Source organism: Cyprinodon tularosa, unplaced genomic scaffold (genome assembly GCF_016077235.1).
Source record: "Cyprinodon tularosa strain WSP-4 unplaced genomic scaffold, ASM1607723v1 ctg504, whole genome shotgun sequence".
NCBI classification, from domain to species: Eukaryota; Metazoa; Chordata; class Actinopteri; order Cyprinodontiformes; family Cyprinodontidae; genus Cyprinodon; species Cyprinodon tularosa.
In genome coordinates, this window is record NW_024039235.1 from 277,481 (window position 1) to 295,464 (window position 17,984).

Sequence of the window (17,984 nt, forward strand, 5' to 3'; positions counted from 1 at the left end):
GGCAGCGAAAATGAACCAATAATGCAAATTGAAATTGAAAACAAACAAACGCCGATGCTGATCGATACAGGAGCATCGTATACTTGTGTACATCCACATTATGCCACTCATCTCCCCATGTCTAATAAATTTGTTTCAACAGTAGGGTTCTCGGGAAAAATACAACTTCTACAAATGACAGCTCCTGTCCGGCTAGCAGCCAACGAAAATGAAATCAAAATACCGATCTTAGTTTCAGAAAATACACCAATTAACCTGCTGGGAAGAGATGCATTATGTAAACTAAAAATAAGAATTTGGTGTTCTACCTGAAGACTTAATTCTGATGCAACAGGAAGCGAGTCCAGCTGAACGGGCTCTTTGGGCGAAAAGAGGTTGTACAGAAAGTGACAAAGGTTTGTGGAGGTCACAGACTGGCCATTTGGTGGCACCAGTGGCACTTTTGACAGTGTTAATCTCAGAATCGCATGGACCAGATCATTGTGATAGAGGAAAGGTGTTGAACAAGTTGAACGAACTAGGTTATTGGTCTCCATACATGCGAGCATTGGTTGACGAAACTTTGAGCCAATGTGAAATATGTGCACAACATAACGTTCGAAAAGGCATTAAATCGCCAACAGGTCATATACCAGTTCCAGAAGGACCCTTTAAACACCTGGTGATGGACTATGTTGACATGATAGAATCGGTCAATGGTAAAAGATACATGCTTGTTGTTATTGATCGATTCAGCCGTTGGGTTGAGGCTGTTCCATCAAAAACAATGGGAGCAGAGACAGCAATCAAGTTTTTGGCAAATGAGGTGATTCCAAGGTTTGGGATACCCTCTGAAATAAGTTCTGACAACGGTCCGGCTTTTATACAGAAAACATTAAAAGGTGTGTTGAAAAAGTTGCAGATCAAGCAGCGACTGGGTGCGGTTTACCACCCTCAAAGCCAAGGCATTGTGGAACGAGCTAACGCAATTTTGAAAGCGAAATTAATGAAAATTTGTGCTTCCACTAAGCTTAACTGGGTTGATGCTTTGCCACTAGCACTTATGAGCTACCGCATGCAAGTTCATAGAACTACACATTTAACCCCGCATGAAATGCTTACTGGCAGACCAATGCCTGTGCCTCAATGGAGGCTGCCGTTTGAGGGCTCTGCTCTTGAACAAATGCAAACAGAGATGAAAAGTTATGTTGAACAACTAACTGCCATCCATAGAGCTATCTATTTGCAGGAAAAGGCCAGACAATCCACTCCAGAGACTGTGGTGAAAAAACCAGTGGAGCCAGGGGACCAGGTCTTTGTTAAGCGGTTCCGGCGCAAGTGGAGTGACGTGAGATGGGACGGTCCACATAAGGTCACGCGAGCGACTCCAACCGCAATACAAATAGAGGGGAGTAACGTTTGGTACCACCTCAGTCACTGCACTAAAGTCCATACGAAAGACAAAGTGAAGAAAGATAGAAGTGAAGTGTGTGAACAAACAGGTGGTGACGATGAGGATGTTACTGACACTTGTTCAAATATGGATGTTGGCAGAAGTGCTGAACCTGGTGACAGCGGAGACAGAGATGGACTGTCGCAGTGTGCAACAGACACCACGGAACCAGCCAATCCCGACTAAACGACAAGAACTCCCGATCCTGAGACCTGACTACAGAAGACCAAAGACCAAGAAGCGCCCGGCCAGACGACGTGTGATGACAGCATCACAGGGGGGATCCATCTCCAAACAATTAGATAAGTACAACACACGCAATGACAATCCAGACAAGCACATGCCACTATTTCTGCCAGCCAAAGTAGAACATGCTAGTTTTATCAAAAGTTCAAACAGTCCATTCCATTCCAGTCCAGTTCAAACAGTCCATTCCATTCCAATCCATTCCATTCCATTATTTAACCATAAAAAACGCACGATTAGACAAGCAGAATTAAAATGGATATGGAAAGCTGGGATGGTTGATACTGAGGCTGTCCTCGACTCTAACACTCTTTTTGCAGCAGAAGTTAAACATGGCTCGAGAGTATTGTGTGGAAGACGACAGGGAAGAGACATAGAGGTGAGGACAGTAGGTCCTTACTTCTATGGAGGTCCTTGTAAAATCACATTTTATATAACGGACATTGGATTTGATATAGTAGTAAAAATTGAACCTAGTTTAGCATATGACGACACTTATACTTATAACATGTTAATGACTAACCCTAATACAAACGCAAAGGTACAAGGAGAAGGTGAGCTAACTCGCATAAGGATAACTGATTTAGACGGTGTAGTAACTAAGGCAAAAGGAAGAATAAGGATAAAGGTTGCAGATAAAGATGCAGACTATGACCTATCAAAAAGAAACTTCATAATTTTCAGCTTGTTGCCTGGCGTTAACAGACGCCAAATGTGTGGTTCATTTGCATTCCCTGATGAAAAGATACAGGATGAAAAAGGCATAAATTGTAACCTAGGGGTTAGAAAGACGAATTGTGGTGTGTTTGTTGAAGCAGATGCAATAGCTTTCCTTATAGGGAGGGAATATGAGTTAAGAGTAGAATCAACAGATGGTGAGAGAATAGAGTCCAGTCTTCTATGGGCAACCCCGGAAGATGAGACTCTTCCAGAGGACGATGCATGCTCTCCAAATCTTCCTTCAGAGGATGACATTTCTATGACAACACCAGGACATGGAGATCAAGTAAGACGTATAAATGCAGACCTTCCAAATTTAGAACAGGTCCCGATTTCTAGTGAAGTGCATGATAAAGGCCCATCACCCCGAATTCCCGCTAAAATAGATGACCTTCTACCCGAACGAGACGCACCTACCACAACTAGGGCGACGACCACAACCTTAAAAACAACGCCGCCCCCGAATAAGGAAGGGAGGAATGCTAATGATAATATAGACAAGCAGACAGAAGTAGATCATCAATCAACGCGCATCTCAGTAGATGATGCCGAACAGGAAGAAGACGATGCCAAAACATCCCAAAATAATAACCAACCGAATAATGTAGACGACCAACTCCCATTAAATCAGGAGACTGTAGTGGTGACACCGCCACCTGTAGAAGAAGGAACAACCAGAAACGTTGGGGGATCAAACAAGTTTGGTTGTTCTGAAAATCAGGGCTGTCACGATTATCAGGGAGACCTTGATACATTTTATAATGCGCGCCATACGAATATTGCTACCCCAAGATCTGTGAATAGATTGCATGACATTAGATGGTATGGGTTTAGACCAAGAGGTGATGCTCTATGGCAAAGGGCAGTTCAGAACACATGGTATAATTGGCTATGGTATACGGCTAAAGAATTAACAGCAAATGATTGTTTAATCTGTTCCAGTGCTCCTGGAGGAGCCCCGATTGTTATTCCAGAAAAATACAATTCTGTAGAATGTGCAGAGGTGCAAAGAAGTAAATGTCAAAAAGGTGAGTTTACTCCCGGAAGTGATGTTGTGTCATTCTTTAAATTACCTATGTGCGGGATAAGTTGTAGACTATTGTATGGTTCACGAAATTCTCATCAATACCTGGAAAACTGGGAGGGACACAGATTTGAGTCTTTGTGTGCTGAATTTAACCTCAGCACCACACAAAGTGCCCCACCTACTAATTATGAAATTGATTATAGTGCAGAATACGAATGTTTCGCCAGTGGAGGTTTTGCAGACAATGGAGGAATCAATGTAGGTAATACTACAGTGAAATGCAATACAACATGGGTGGTGTCATGGTTTAAACATGCAAATGTAACTCCTGTTTTTGTAGAAAAACCCATATGGTATGAAAACTTTGACTTTGCGGAACAACAATGTGAAAACATAACTATGACGATCCCAACTTTGTTTTTCTTAGGAGATCAAACATACCCAGTAGCAGACAGTTACTGGATGTGCGGTGATGATATTCTGGTAAACACCTTACCCCTTAAGTGGGTTGGACTCTGTGCCTTAGTTAGAATGAAGGTACCCATTACCCTAGTGTATGAAGGAGTTAAAGACTTAATTGGGTTAGAGAGCAACAAAACAAGATCTCGCAGAAGCATACAGAATTACAGACTTAATGAAGAGGTTTATCTGGATTTAATTGGACAGCCTAGAGGTATCCCAAATGAGTTTAAAGCACGACATGAGGTCATTGCAGGACTAGAATCCATTGTGCCTTGGGTTGCAATTAATAAAAACGTTGAATGGATAAACTATGTTTACTATAATCAACAAAGAATGGTTAACTTCACAGTGGAAGGATTCATGGCATTGGGTGACCAATTACATGAGACCAGTAGAATGGCAATTCAAAATAGACAAGCTTTAGATTATATTTTAGCCAAAATGGGAGGGGTTTGTCATCTTATTGGAACCGAATGTTGCACTTACATACCTTTGAACACTGCACCAACAGGAACCTTTCACACAGTATTAGCTAAACTAAACAAGCTAAAAATAGAAATGCAACAAAACGCTGGCCATAGTGGTTTGTCCTTAAAAAGCCTGGAGCAAATTTTAGGAGAATGGGGAGTACTTGCAGTTAAGACTGGGGTAATTGTGACAATTACACTGATTGTGTTTTTTCTGCTTGTGTGTTGCATCTTGCCTGTTATGAGGAGATGGATAACGATGACGGTTTACAAATGGATGACGACCGACCCGGGACCAGGGACTGCCCAACTATGAACCAACTAACAGCCGCTGCAAGAATGCTGAAGGCGTGAACGCGTGCTCCTGTGTTCATGCTTTGAAGGCCAGGGACAAGTCCCTGAAGTGAACGAACTATGTTTTTGATTTTTCACAGAAAAGAAGAAATCACCAGCATTAATCATTCAATATAATAATCCTGATGACAACATGGATGTAACGTTCCATAATCCTGCATTATAATCTGTATTATGCCATTATTATTCTGCATTATACTCTGTATTACTGTCTTATTATTTTACATGGTAAGCTACACAAGGGCGGCTGTTTAGAGGACTGGGGACTCAGACTACTGACTGACTGACCTACTTAATTTTTCATTTTTCTTTCATTTAACTAGCCTTATATACTACGACACACAATGACTAGAGTTTGAGTTATTTGAAGTGTTTTGAGTAGTTATCCTTCACATATTAAGTAATATCAAGATTTGGTTTAATGGTTCAAACAGGGTTGGTTTCACAGATCATCATGAGTAGCATGGTCAAGATGCGATTTGTGCTGCGGCCGACGCCGGAGGAAGGCTGGATGTTTGGGGGAAGCATGGGTCGATGGGATAGTTTCCTCTTAAATGAGTATGAAATGAAAGAGAAAGATGCCCACAGGACGAAAAAGGGGTTTTCGATCCCATGCTAATCGAATCATGGCCATGTGGAAAATGATGATCTTTCTTTGAAGGTTCAGTAACATTCACTTTGTTTTATTATTCACTTTAGGTTTGTTTTAACAATGTTATTCGTTTGATTTTCATTTTATGTGATGTTTCCCGACTCACACCCATTCCACACAGTGTCGGTCTCACTAAGATTTGGTTTTTCACTTGAACTTCACACACGCGTAAGTGCACTTAGTTGCGTAGTATTCACATCACCATGCAACACCACGAAGTACTTCATCTACAATGAAGCACAGGGGGGAATGTTGAAGCAGGCTATTTGCCTTATATAGACTTGTTGCATGGCTGTACACTGCCTCAGGAACGAAGCTTAAAGGTCAGTTTTGAATCTCAGTAACACCATGGTCTCCTAGGCTGCATGAGGGGTTTGGCAAAAGAGAGAACATCACGTATAAACATTCCTTGAGGGTCGCAGTGACTTTGACGCAAATCTGCGCAAGTGCATTCCAGTAAGATGTCGGCAATATTCCGTTGTGCATGTGCGTACACATAGTGCAAAGATGAGACTATAAATGCTCTGGGGATTGGTATGTGAGTCGAGAACTTGCAAGAGAGAAAAGCCAGATGTGTTCTGTTGAAATGTTCAGCGCTGTGTTACGTGTACTGAGGACAGCATGTCAATTTGATCTATAAAATAAATGCTTCTTCTCCCGTCCTGGGGCAATCAGATGATCAACTGAAGGTGTCCTGATTTTTTGACTTTTTACCATTGAAAAACCACCACAGGAACTGTGCAATGCATTATTTGAAAGCTAACCCCCTCTAGTTTCTGAATATATAAATCAAATTTTGAAATTCAAAGATTTTCAGATTATGACTTTTTAAACTTGTACGGAACTTTTTTTGCCTTTTAAACTTAATCCTGTGATAAAAATAATAATAATAATAATCTCTCATAGTTACTTTATTGAGGTTATTCAAACCTGTTGGGCTAAATAACAATTCATAACACTGCCAAAGCTTTCCTATAAGAGCCCACATTTTTTTGAATGAGGCTGTGATCTAGCAAAGCTTCTAAAGATGATCTTTACTCCTTAATGGCTGGAAGCTATACTCATCCGTTAGGCTTTACAGAAGCTAAAAGCTTCCTGAAATGCCCTGAGAAATGTGAACCAGTAAACCCTAACTGCTTTCCCCAGCTTCACCATGCTTCTGATGAATGCATAGCTACCAGTACACAATATTTTTAGATCATTTAATGTTCAGGACTAAAAATCTTACTTGGCCTGTTCTCTGAAATATTTTCATTTAATTAATAAAAACAGAAAAAAATATATTGAAAATGTTGAGGATGGGATTAAGTTCCAAAGGGACAGGCCTTGAGTTTGTTCCTCTTACCAATCTTTAGGTCAGTGCAACAATTCATCCACTTCTCATTATTTTGACCTTCAAATCCCCCCCAAATGCACCTCACTGTGAGAGGGACCATGAGGCTCTTAAATTGTCATGAGTAGAGGAAATAACAGCTTATTTTTAGGCTTTCATGATCAGGTGTCCCTCGGTGCTATTGCTATCGATTCACAGGGGGCTTCCGACTTTTATGAGAACGGTTATGTGGACAATATGGCCTTTATCAGTGAAGCTCACACTGCTTAGATAACATTTATGAGCTGTGGGGTGGCATCCTGATGCCTTGAAATGAATGTTCGGCTTTCAAATGAATCTTTTGAGGAGAATGTTTGAGATGTTGAGGTGTCCAGCGGTGTTAAGAGATCCAGTCAATGTGAGAAACAAGGAAGCAATGAAACTTTTTGAATTGGCATTTATTTTTAGGCACATATTTAACCTTGATTAAAAACGAATGTCTACTTTTCTTCAGTATTCATTCATTTAAAGGCACACTATGCAACATTTTTCAGTTAATTAATGGGTTCCATAACGTTTTGGATGATTAAATGAGTCATGTCAGGTTGAACAAAGGTATTCTCGGCCGCCCTGGTGGTCTGTGGGGGAAAAACCGCACTTGCAATTGCAGGAGCACCGACCCGCACCCACAGGCTCAAAAGTCTCGCGAGAGTCGGTCTTGCTTTACGGCGAGAACTGCTACACCCCCCCAGTTAAAAGCATGCTTGTTGATAGCACAGTGGCGATCTTTGTGCAGCGCTGCTTTCACACCGGACACAGCAAAAGCAGCAAAATCACGTCTGCTGCTTCATTTTTACTGCTTGTACCAGTTCTGACGCGCGGCTGAAGCAGCTTTGCTGCTCTGGCTGCGCGGTGCAAAAGTGTGTCTGATGCGCGTTGGGCGGAGCTTCACTATCCTTTCTCTGCCTTGCAGCTATATTTGCTGTGATCAGTGGGAATAAAGTAGTTTTAATATGTTTTTAAGTGAGAAAATACACCTGAAAACGTAATCAGTGCAGTCAGTTCCAACAGATTACAATCCTGCCTTCCAATATTTTTTCTGTCGGAGCTGCTCAGACCCCCACATAGCAGCGGTGCGCCGACAGTTGGAATCCCTTCATCAGCAGCCTCTGGCTGGGTCGCCTCCTCGCGGTTCACGGCGGCAGCTGGTAGGTGTTTTTGATCTAAATAATCCAAACTGCAGGCAGCAGGATAATAAAAGCGAACATATTCTGCCGGCAGATTTCTGCATTTTAAGTTAATTTAGGCGTCAATAAACTGTTTAAGAGGAGTGATAATAGCGCTCTGATCATCAGCACTGTGTCTCTCTCCCTCCCAGCTCCCAGATCAGCTTCTCTGATTGGTTGAGGCGGCGCGTCGAGCAGCAAAAATAAAATTTTTCCATCTCGAGCAGCAGCCCGTTTGCGGCGCGTCACACGCGTCAGATGCTTAAACGCGCCCGACGCGCTGCTTCAGCTGCTTAGACGCGCTGCGCCTGCTGCTCAAAACGCGCCGCAGGACCTTTTGCTGCGCCTTGACGCGTGTCAACCTTTGACTTTGCATGTAAACTCGCTGCTTCTGTCGCGCCAGCTGCGTTCGCCTGTCTGCTAAGCTCAAAACAACCGCGCCTGGCTTGACGAAGAAACCAGGAGAACAGCTGAGCATATTTACGACAGTGCACTTTTACTTTCGCCCTCTGGGGGGAGCCTCGCTGGAAAATCAACACCGGTTGCATAGTGTACCTTTAATCAGCTAACCTCTTCTAGGATAATATTAAAGTGTTTAACTTATATGCTTTGATAAAACACAGAAAAGCTACATGTTTTGTAACAGCCATGTGGGACTGAAAAGATAGTGGTACTGCTGGCAGCTTTCATCAAAACCCTATAAAGCAATGCATCTGTTTCTCCATTCCCTTCTGATCTGAATGTCACGTCCATAGCAATTTTTCCTGTCCATCATCCCTTGTCATCTGCAGCCATGAGTGCCAGAGAGATAGTAGCCAGGAGTATTATCATGCTGAGACAAGTCTGGTCCCAGACAGACAGCCATCCTCCTCACAGGCAGACAGAGTTTTTCCAGTTTACTCATCACTGGCTCTGCTGCTAATGAGGGTTTACCATTTTAACCTTCACGGATACAAAGTTTGACAAATTTTCAGGCAAACTGGGACTTCAGAGAAACAAAACACTCAACTGCTGGTGTCTTTCATTTCATTTGCTAATTGAATTGATTCCACAAAGGAATTATGAGCTACATCCTTTAAAAATTCTACTTACTTGTTTCAGGGCTCCAGTCTGTGTGTCTGTTTTTTTTTGTGTTTGTCTCCCTTCCTCCAACAGGAGGCGCCTGGTTCTGGTCCGCCTCCTCACACACCTGCTGATGGTTACTTCATTAACGGAGTGCTCTTAAGCTGCTGATTGCCAATACCTCGACGCCAGACTGTTTGCCAGTTTAGGGTACTCTAGCCAAGCTGAGTTTTTGCTGAGTAAGACTGAGTTCTTGTCAACCTGAGTTTAAACTTTGTTTTTTGTCTTTGCCTCTCGGCAGGAAGTCATCCTGCAAACTGGATCTTTTGGACCTTCTCTCCCTGGAGGGATCAACTGAGCCTCAAACTGAGCTGGGGATTCAAACTGGAGGTTTGGATCCAGTTTCCCAGAGAGGACGTTGAATTTACACACTGAGCAAGGGCATTGTCTCCACTACGAACCGTTCAAGTACTGCAGGAAATCTGAGTGGCAGTCAGTTTCTCTGTTCGCCCTCCACCTAATCAGACTAACACTGGAATACAGCACACAGATTGGAGTCAAAGATTCTACAACTTCTCTGGAAACGTGAGTCTACAACCAGATCCTCTTCTCCAAATCCACGAATGAAATTTCCCACTAAGCCTGAACTAATTGCTGTGTCTTCCCCTCACCTTCCAGTTCCGGTTGAGCAGAGTTCAGAGCAACACTGCACCATGCCTTATCTTTTCAATAAAACCTGTTAAACCTTTTCCCCTAGTCTCTCTAAATTGGTTTCTCTGCATGTGGGTCCGAGCTTTAGATAAAACCATGACAACTTCCTGTTAAGAACGTTATAAAAAAACCCACAAACTACTGCTGCAACATAGATCATAGTGAAATAGAAAAATCCAACTGTTGTTGCATCCATAAAGGTGGTAAATTTACTGTTAAGAAACACTAGTTTTATTGATCACTACTGTCACAAATTCTGATCTTAAAACCTGGAACAACAAATATTTTCCTGTTAGGAGAGCTCCTATTCTTTCTCTTTACAGTATTTTATTCGTTTTCAAGCAGTCAACATTCATAATTTTTCATCTATAAAGGATAAAATCATTAATCTCAAAGTAATCTGAGGCCAAAAGTATTCATTTTATTCCACTGTGAAGTACTTTATGACGGGACGTGTTGTTAATTATTAATAAACTATGTTAAAATAATTACCAATTAGAATTACAAATGATTTCGTTTAATTTTTCACTTCTATGCAGTAAACATAAAGACTTCTTCAGATCCACTGTAGGCAGACTGCTGCAGGACATCTAAATCATTTCATTATTCTTTGAGGTTGATTAAATATTTTTACATTGAATTAAACTGACTAAAATGAACGTTTAACATTTGAACAAATAAAACCCGCTTTTATTTTAATATATAAAATAAAATCTTATTTTAGTTTTCTTTTTGTTTGTGGCTCTGAACTATATGAAGACCCTCACACATTTGTTGCTTTTACATCCCTGCTGTTATTTCTAGTTTCTAACTCAGTCTTTTCTGTGAACTGACAGGTTTTTTTTTTCAAGCATGCTCAGAAATGTACATTTTATGGATTTCTAGTCACCTGACAATGTAGCACATTAATCAAATGTAAACAGTGTGGGAGAAGAAAAACATGGTGCAAAAACGCAATGATATATACGTTCAGAGCATTAATATATACAGTATGGTGCAAATATGCAGTATTATGGTTTGATGTTATCAGTGTGTTGCAGAGTCTGTATCAGATGTATTCAGATGTCTGAAGGCGGTGGGGAAGAAGCTGTTGCAGAATCTGCTGGACTTGCATTGAGTGCTGCAAAGCCTCTTCCCAGAAGGCAGCAGGGAGAATAGTCCATTTTGGGTGGTGTAAAGGATCATTGATGTTACCGACTCGAGACACGCAGAGCTGGGATAAAATGTCTTTAATGGAGGGATTTTGATAATCGTCACCTTTTTAGGGTTTTTTTTTTGTATGTGTAAACTTCTTTGCTTCTTTTTTCCTTTGTACAATAAAAACTTTTTTTTTTGCAAAAATGTATAAAATTTGGTGCTTACCTACCACACTTAAATGTAAAAGTCAATCCACCTGTATATAAGCCATCCTGACTGTACATATGACACCTCACATCTCTGTGTTACTCCCTTGTATTTTTTTATTTCTTATTTTTTATTTGTTTTTCATTGTGTGTGATACATGTACACTTGCACCTTAATCCTTATTTATCTTGATATTAGACTTAGACTTCTTCATTTGTAATTTTGTATGCAAAGAGTGCATACAGAACGAAATTGCGTTGCATACAGCTTATGAACATTGCATTAATATTTCAAATGATATACTGTATATACCTTGATATACTGTATATATATTGTTTATTCTTAATGCACCTTTTTCCTCCTTGTTTGCACCTTCTTTAACTACTATGCCAATATGTGACCAGTGAATTTCTCCGCTGTGAGATCAATAAAGCTCATCTAATCTAATCTAATTTAGAAGTTTCAGTTAGTCAACAATCTTTCATCTTCTAATTTTCAACAAATTTAATCTCAGCTTTGGATTTTATCCCAACTGAATAATTCTAAAAACATTTAGAAAGTGCTATTTATGTAGTTAATTTTGAATTTTAAAGGCTTGCACATTTTTAATCAGGCATTTTAGACAATCCATGAGCCATATCATCATTGCAGAAATGTTTATATAGGTTATGCTGATTAATTTCCGCAACCAAGACAACTATTTAAATTAAAATGCAAAACCTTTTTCATGGTAAATTACACCTATTCCTTTCTTCCATAACCTGCCATGACATTTGTCCTCCCCTCCGATCTCATACCGGTTATTGTTATCATTGATAAGAGTGGCAGACTTGGCGCAGAGTTTATCCTGATTTTTTTCTTCCTTTTTCTTTCTGCTTCTGGTTGGACACGGAGCTTCTGAGACCCTTAATGATAATTAATCAAGATAACCATGAATGTGGTTTTGGCTGATGGAAGGTCGGTTAATAGAGAAGCAGTTTGGGTCGCCAAATCCAAAGACTCTCAATCAATCTGTCATGCTCTGCAGATGTCTGTGAGTAATTGATATGAATGTGTTCTCTGGAATGAAGGAATCTGTAGCCTTACTATTGGCAGTACATCCCTAAGGGGATGTCACATGCATGAGCCATTTCACTGACTACTGTATACTAAGCAGGGTTAACTGCTTATAACTGTGGGTCGCTCATGCATTTTTAAAAATTATTTCTATCCATATTTAACCAATAATCTTTATGGTAAAATATAACAGTGATAATCAATGCTTTTTTTTTTTATAAATATAAGGTATCAAGCTTAACATTAGGATTGTCTAAACTAATAGCACTACAGGACAGCAGCAGATATAGCAAAAACAAAAGGTCTATTATAATGAGAGTCTTTTTCAAGGTCTTTTCCATCGGCCTCCATCTACGTGCTTAAAGAACTGCACCTGAGGACCAAAACTTGACTCTGCATGGGGTCCAATGAAAAATAAAGCAGGGCAAGGCTAGTGATTTTTTTTTCAGCACAATTCAGTAAAAAAAACTATTCAAAGTATTTTAGACTGCATGTCTAGCTTTTTAAAAGATCAAAGTATACCCTCTGCCAGTACTGGAACCAACACATTGCTCCCTAAGCTGGATGTTTCGAGATAGTTGGGGTTTGGAGCCTTGGCAGGTGTACAGTATAGTTCCACATAGGTCAATTATGTGCTGTGCATGGCTTGTAGTTTAAGGATAATACGTTGAAGAGAATAATGCGAGTCAAGCGTGATGGAGAAAATACATTTAAACTATATTCCTCTAGTTATTAACTGGAATGTGAGCTTGTTTTGTTTCCTTTATTGCACAAAAGTATTCACTCATGCATAACAGCTGTTAGACAAGGCTTCATGTTTTTGTGTTAAGGACGATTGAAAAGTAGTTTTTCAGTGTTAGATGTTCTGGTAAGGAGCTAGACTTATTTAGTTCAAGTTTACTCGATGCCTGAAGTCTTACAACTGCAAACCTTACTTTGACACTGTGAGAAACCCTCCCTTCTTTCCTTTTAGTTCTTAAGCACAATCCTTTGATTGACTGGAACAGTCAGAACATTGGCAAAGACCATATCTGTTCTCCCTTGCTAGGATTAATAAATCCTGCTTAAATTACAAGCTCCAATGTAATTTCTCTTTCATTTAAGAATTTGACTTTTCTTTTCTAATAACAGTTAGTGTCATGAACAGGATCTGCTTGACTGAGTATTCTGGTAGCAATTGTCTGATGAACCTGTCCTGGCCTTAACCAAAATAGGGCTTTAACAGATAGAAGGTTTTTTCCATGGGCCAGGGGGAGTTTTCAAACTGAATTTATATTATTGAGACCTTCAAATCCTCAACCAGAAATCTTCAATTTGCATACTTAAACATTTTTAGATAGATTTAAAATTAACATAGAAACACAAAATGGTTCACAAAAAGAGTAATATTTGGAAAGCTATCAGCTTCTACTGGGAGCAAAATATGGATTTTGGTTTTCCACTTATAGGAACAAAAAGACCCTTCACCAAGGTCAAGTAAAGGGCAACCTATAAGGACTCAGTTAAAAGCTTTAGGTATCCCAAAAAGATACTTGCTAGTAGATAAAGAGGTCTCCACCATTTATCCAAAGTTGGAACAAGTGTATCACTGAGTGATTATCGGAAAATTTCTTTTGGATAATGGGACAAATTTTCAGTTCCAACTGAATGGGACAAGAGGTAAGGCTCCAGAAAATCTCCTTAGCCCACTTACATTATTAAAGTAAATGGAAAATAAATTAAATAAAGTGAATTAGAATTCTTTAGAAATGTGTCAACAAACTGGAGGAATTGCCTACATTTAATTAGTAATTTAATTAAATGTAATTAATTATGGGGGGAAAAAACATGGGAAATAACATGAGGAAGCTCAGGGGACAACCCTGGAGGGACTACTGTATATCTCTCAGCTGGCCTGGGAGTGTCTGGGGATTCCCCCAAAAGAGCTGGAGGAGGTGTCATGGAAGAGGGAAGTGTGGGAGTTTCTGCTGAGACTGCTAGCCCTGCAACCATATCCTGGATGAAAGTGGGTAAGATGAGTACCAGCATGAGGGAAAATACATAGAAATAAGGTGAAAGGAAGAAAGCATGACAAACATGAGGGAAATTGACAAAATGATTTCCAAGTAATTTTAATTAATGTATGGGTTTTCTATGACAAAATTGAAAACAGGGGCTACAGTGAGGAAAGTAGTTTGTAATTTCCAGAAATTTCACACACAAAAAATAAATCTCAGGTATTGATCATATCAAATGAAGGATTTTATTGACTTTACTGGTATCATGCTGTGTTGAGTAAAGCTCCTTTATTTTGGGTATTAGGATAATAAAACTGTGAGCTGTGATCTTTCTATATTTTGGATCTAATCTCAAGAGTAGAAACACAGCATATATTTAATGTCAAGCTCAGAACAAAAGGACCCAGTATTCGAGGAGGAAAGGCAGTTAGATTAAACCAAACATTTATTTAAGATGGAACTGAAGAGAACAGCTTCATCATCTAAGGCAGGAACCTCTGCAGGAGGGGAACACAGGTTAGTGACCACTTCTATCTTCTGTCTTATAGGATCACGTTTAAAATTGTTTCAGAGCCTTACATGTTCAGACTCCTTCTTACATCAGTGATCTGGTCCAGCTTTAAGACCCTGCGCAGGCTCTGAGGTCTGTGGATCAGAATCTGTTGAAGGTTCCACGCACTCGTTATCATACTAGAGGTGACCGTTTTGGAATGATCTTCCACCTGCATTGACTCTGTTGTCAGCTTTAAGAGCTTACTTAAGGCCCAGTCTGTACAGGTGTCATACTCCTAGGCCTGGGTGCAGGCCAGTTTTTCCTTTTTTCTCTCCTCAGCAGGGCTGGACGGGCAGGTGCTTTTCATCTAGCTGATTTCCACCCTTCTTAAGGAGCTGGAACCAGGAGGAGGGCGTCAGTTCATTAATGCTCCAGCGTGGTACAACTGATCTTTTACCAAGCCTTGCTTCTTAGCTTTACCTAAATCTAACCCTGCACTCTCTTGCTCCTTTTCTTAGAACCCAGGATCCCAAGCCTGAAACCACTCCACAGATACCTCTTCCCTCTGGACTCCTGTCAGAGACATTTCAGTCAGCCTCCAGGAACCAGTGAGGCTACGGGCCTCTGAACAGCTTAACCCCTATACCCTACGGACCCACCGGTGGGTCCAGCTGCTACGTGACCTCGTAATTTTAACAAACTCCCAGTATTGATGTAAAAAACACATTTTGCACAGTTTGGTGACATTTATGGATAAATGTGCCAAAATGGCCCCTCCGCCTAAGAAATTTCTCACTAATACCATTCTAAAATAAATATGATTCATCTGATTGAGTCCAAATTTGGTATATTTTTACACAACATTTAGATTTAAAAGTCTGTACTACTTTTTTGTGCTATAAATAATATTTTGGTAGTGTTTTGCAATGTTTATTTCAAAGAAAATTTTGGCGAGGTTCAAAAAATATTTTGTATTTTGTCCCTAATATTTCAGGCAGGGTCAAAGCCACAATGGTGCTGACACCAGAAAACCATTCTATGACATCTTACCTTTACAGAGGTACCAAAAGTTTCTTCTTAAATCTAATAGCTGTGAGGCTATAAGTTATTTACTTTTGTGTGTTTTTGTCAGGCAGAAATTTATTTATACCCCCTTAGGGTGTAAGAGGTTAAAGCCCTCCTGCCTGAGCTCGCCTGCCTGTCCACCCTCTGACTCCACCATCAGATCTCACCCACCGGACCTGCACCATTCGCCTGGACCACTGGTCACCATCCTCCCAAGACAGACACCAAGCCACCCTCTCTGTGAAACACAAACATCCCTCACTTTTCAAACCAGCACCGAACACCCTGCCTGCCGGACTTCTCTCTGTACAGCCTCAAACCTTCAATAAAAACCCTTTAATTGATTCTTGCCTCCATGATTGCACTAATCCGAGTCTGTAAACCTAAACATAACAACAGGCTTTTAATGAACTATCTTAGACTTAGAGATTTTATTTTGTCATTTTGTACACACAAGTGTAAACAATAAGACATTTCGTTAAGTACAGCTCTCTAGACTATTTTATTTTTTAAATTGCAGCCTTCATAAAGGTAAGCAGCAGTGATAAAAATATTGTGATGAAAAAAGTGATGTAAACATATGACTGTATACTTACAGTTTCAACATTCTGTTTTTCGTTTTTTTAACCCATTTTACATACAGTAACTTAGTACTTCAGCAGTCTAATGGCAGTGGGGAAGAAACTGTTCTGGAATCTGCTGGACCTGCTGGATGCTTCAAAGTCTCTTCCTTCAGCAGGGAGAACAGTCCATGTTGGGGATGTGAGGAGTCATTGATGATATTACAGACTCGGGACACACAGCGCTGGGATGAAATGTCTTTGATGGAGGGATGAGGGCCCCCAATGATCCTCTCTGCTCTTCTCAGCACTCTCCTCACTTTTTTCCAGTCTGAGGCGCTGCAGCCTCCACACCACACAGTGAGACAGCTGATCAGAATGCTCTTTATGGTGCTTCTGTAGAAGGTGGTGAGGATGGTTGGGGGCACGTGGGCTCTCCTCATCCTCTGCAAGAAGTACATGCTCTTTTGTACGGAGCCCTAGAGGGGTCATCGCAAAAAGTTTTGCATGTTGAGAGAATGTGCGCTCGTTTTACTACATTGTGCGCTCGTTTTACTACATTGTGCGCTCGTTTTACTACATTGTGCGCTCGTTTAACTATATTGTGTCCTCGTTTTACTAAATCGTGTGCACAATTTACTATATAGTGCTCTCGTTTTACTATAGTGTGAGCTCATTTTACTAAATTGAGCTCTCATTTTAAGCATAGTAAAACGAGGGCACAATTTATTATATAGTGCTCTCGTTTTACTATAGTGTGAGCTCATTTTACTAAATTGAGCTCTCATTTTAAGCATAATAAAACGAGGGCACAATTTATTAAACGAGTGCACTATTTACTCAAACGAGCGCACGATTTACTAAAACGAGGGCACAATTTATTAAAACGAGAGCACAATTTAGTGAACATGGTTATAGAATATTGTGTGCACGATATACTTAAACGTGGCAGCAATATGTAAAACGTGCACTCAATATTGTCTTGGCACATGTAAACATGAGCACGTTATAGTATATTCGAGATCTCGATCTACTAAAACGCACCCACGAGTAATTAAAACGTGCGCTCGAATAAATTGTGTGCACAAAAAGGCTATAGTAATCAATCCAGAAGATAGTGGAAACTCCTGGTCGAATAGATTACATTTCCGTTTCGTAGCCTTTGAGATGGATCTGGTCAGGATATACCATGGTTTGGGCATGGCATATAAGGAAATATTGAGAACTCTAGCCACCCAGCATGGGATGGTTATGAGTTTAAGCACATTAAAAAGGATGCTGAGGGCGAACCGTCTCCGCCGTCGTGAGTATGACGATTTAGGTCATATTATAGAGTTCATTTTGAACGAACTCCAAGGCTCTGGGAAGTTACATGGGTACCGCTGGATGTACTATAAATGTATAGAACATGGTTTGCGCGTGAGAAAAGAAGATGTGCGCATCATTCTCAGCGCAGTTGACCCTGAAAGCGCTCAGTCCCGCCGCAGACGACGACTGAGACGCAGACAATACTTTAACCGTGGGCCTAATTTCATATGGCACATCGATTCTTATGACAAGCTCAAGCCTTAGGCATATGCATAAATGGTTGCATTGATGGATATAGCAGAAAGATTATTTGGCTCAGGGCCGCCTTTACAAATAGTGATCCATGTGTGGTTGGGGGCTACTATGCAGAGGCGATAGAAAGGATGGGGGGCTGTCCCAGACTTTTGCGCACTGACATGGGAACCGAGAATGTGGTCTTGAGAGACATGCAGGTGTACTTGAGACGGAATGATGAAGACAATAGAGCAGG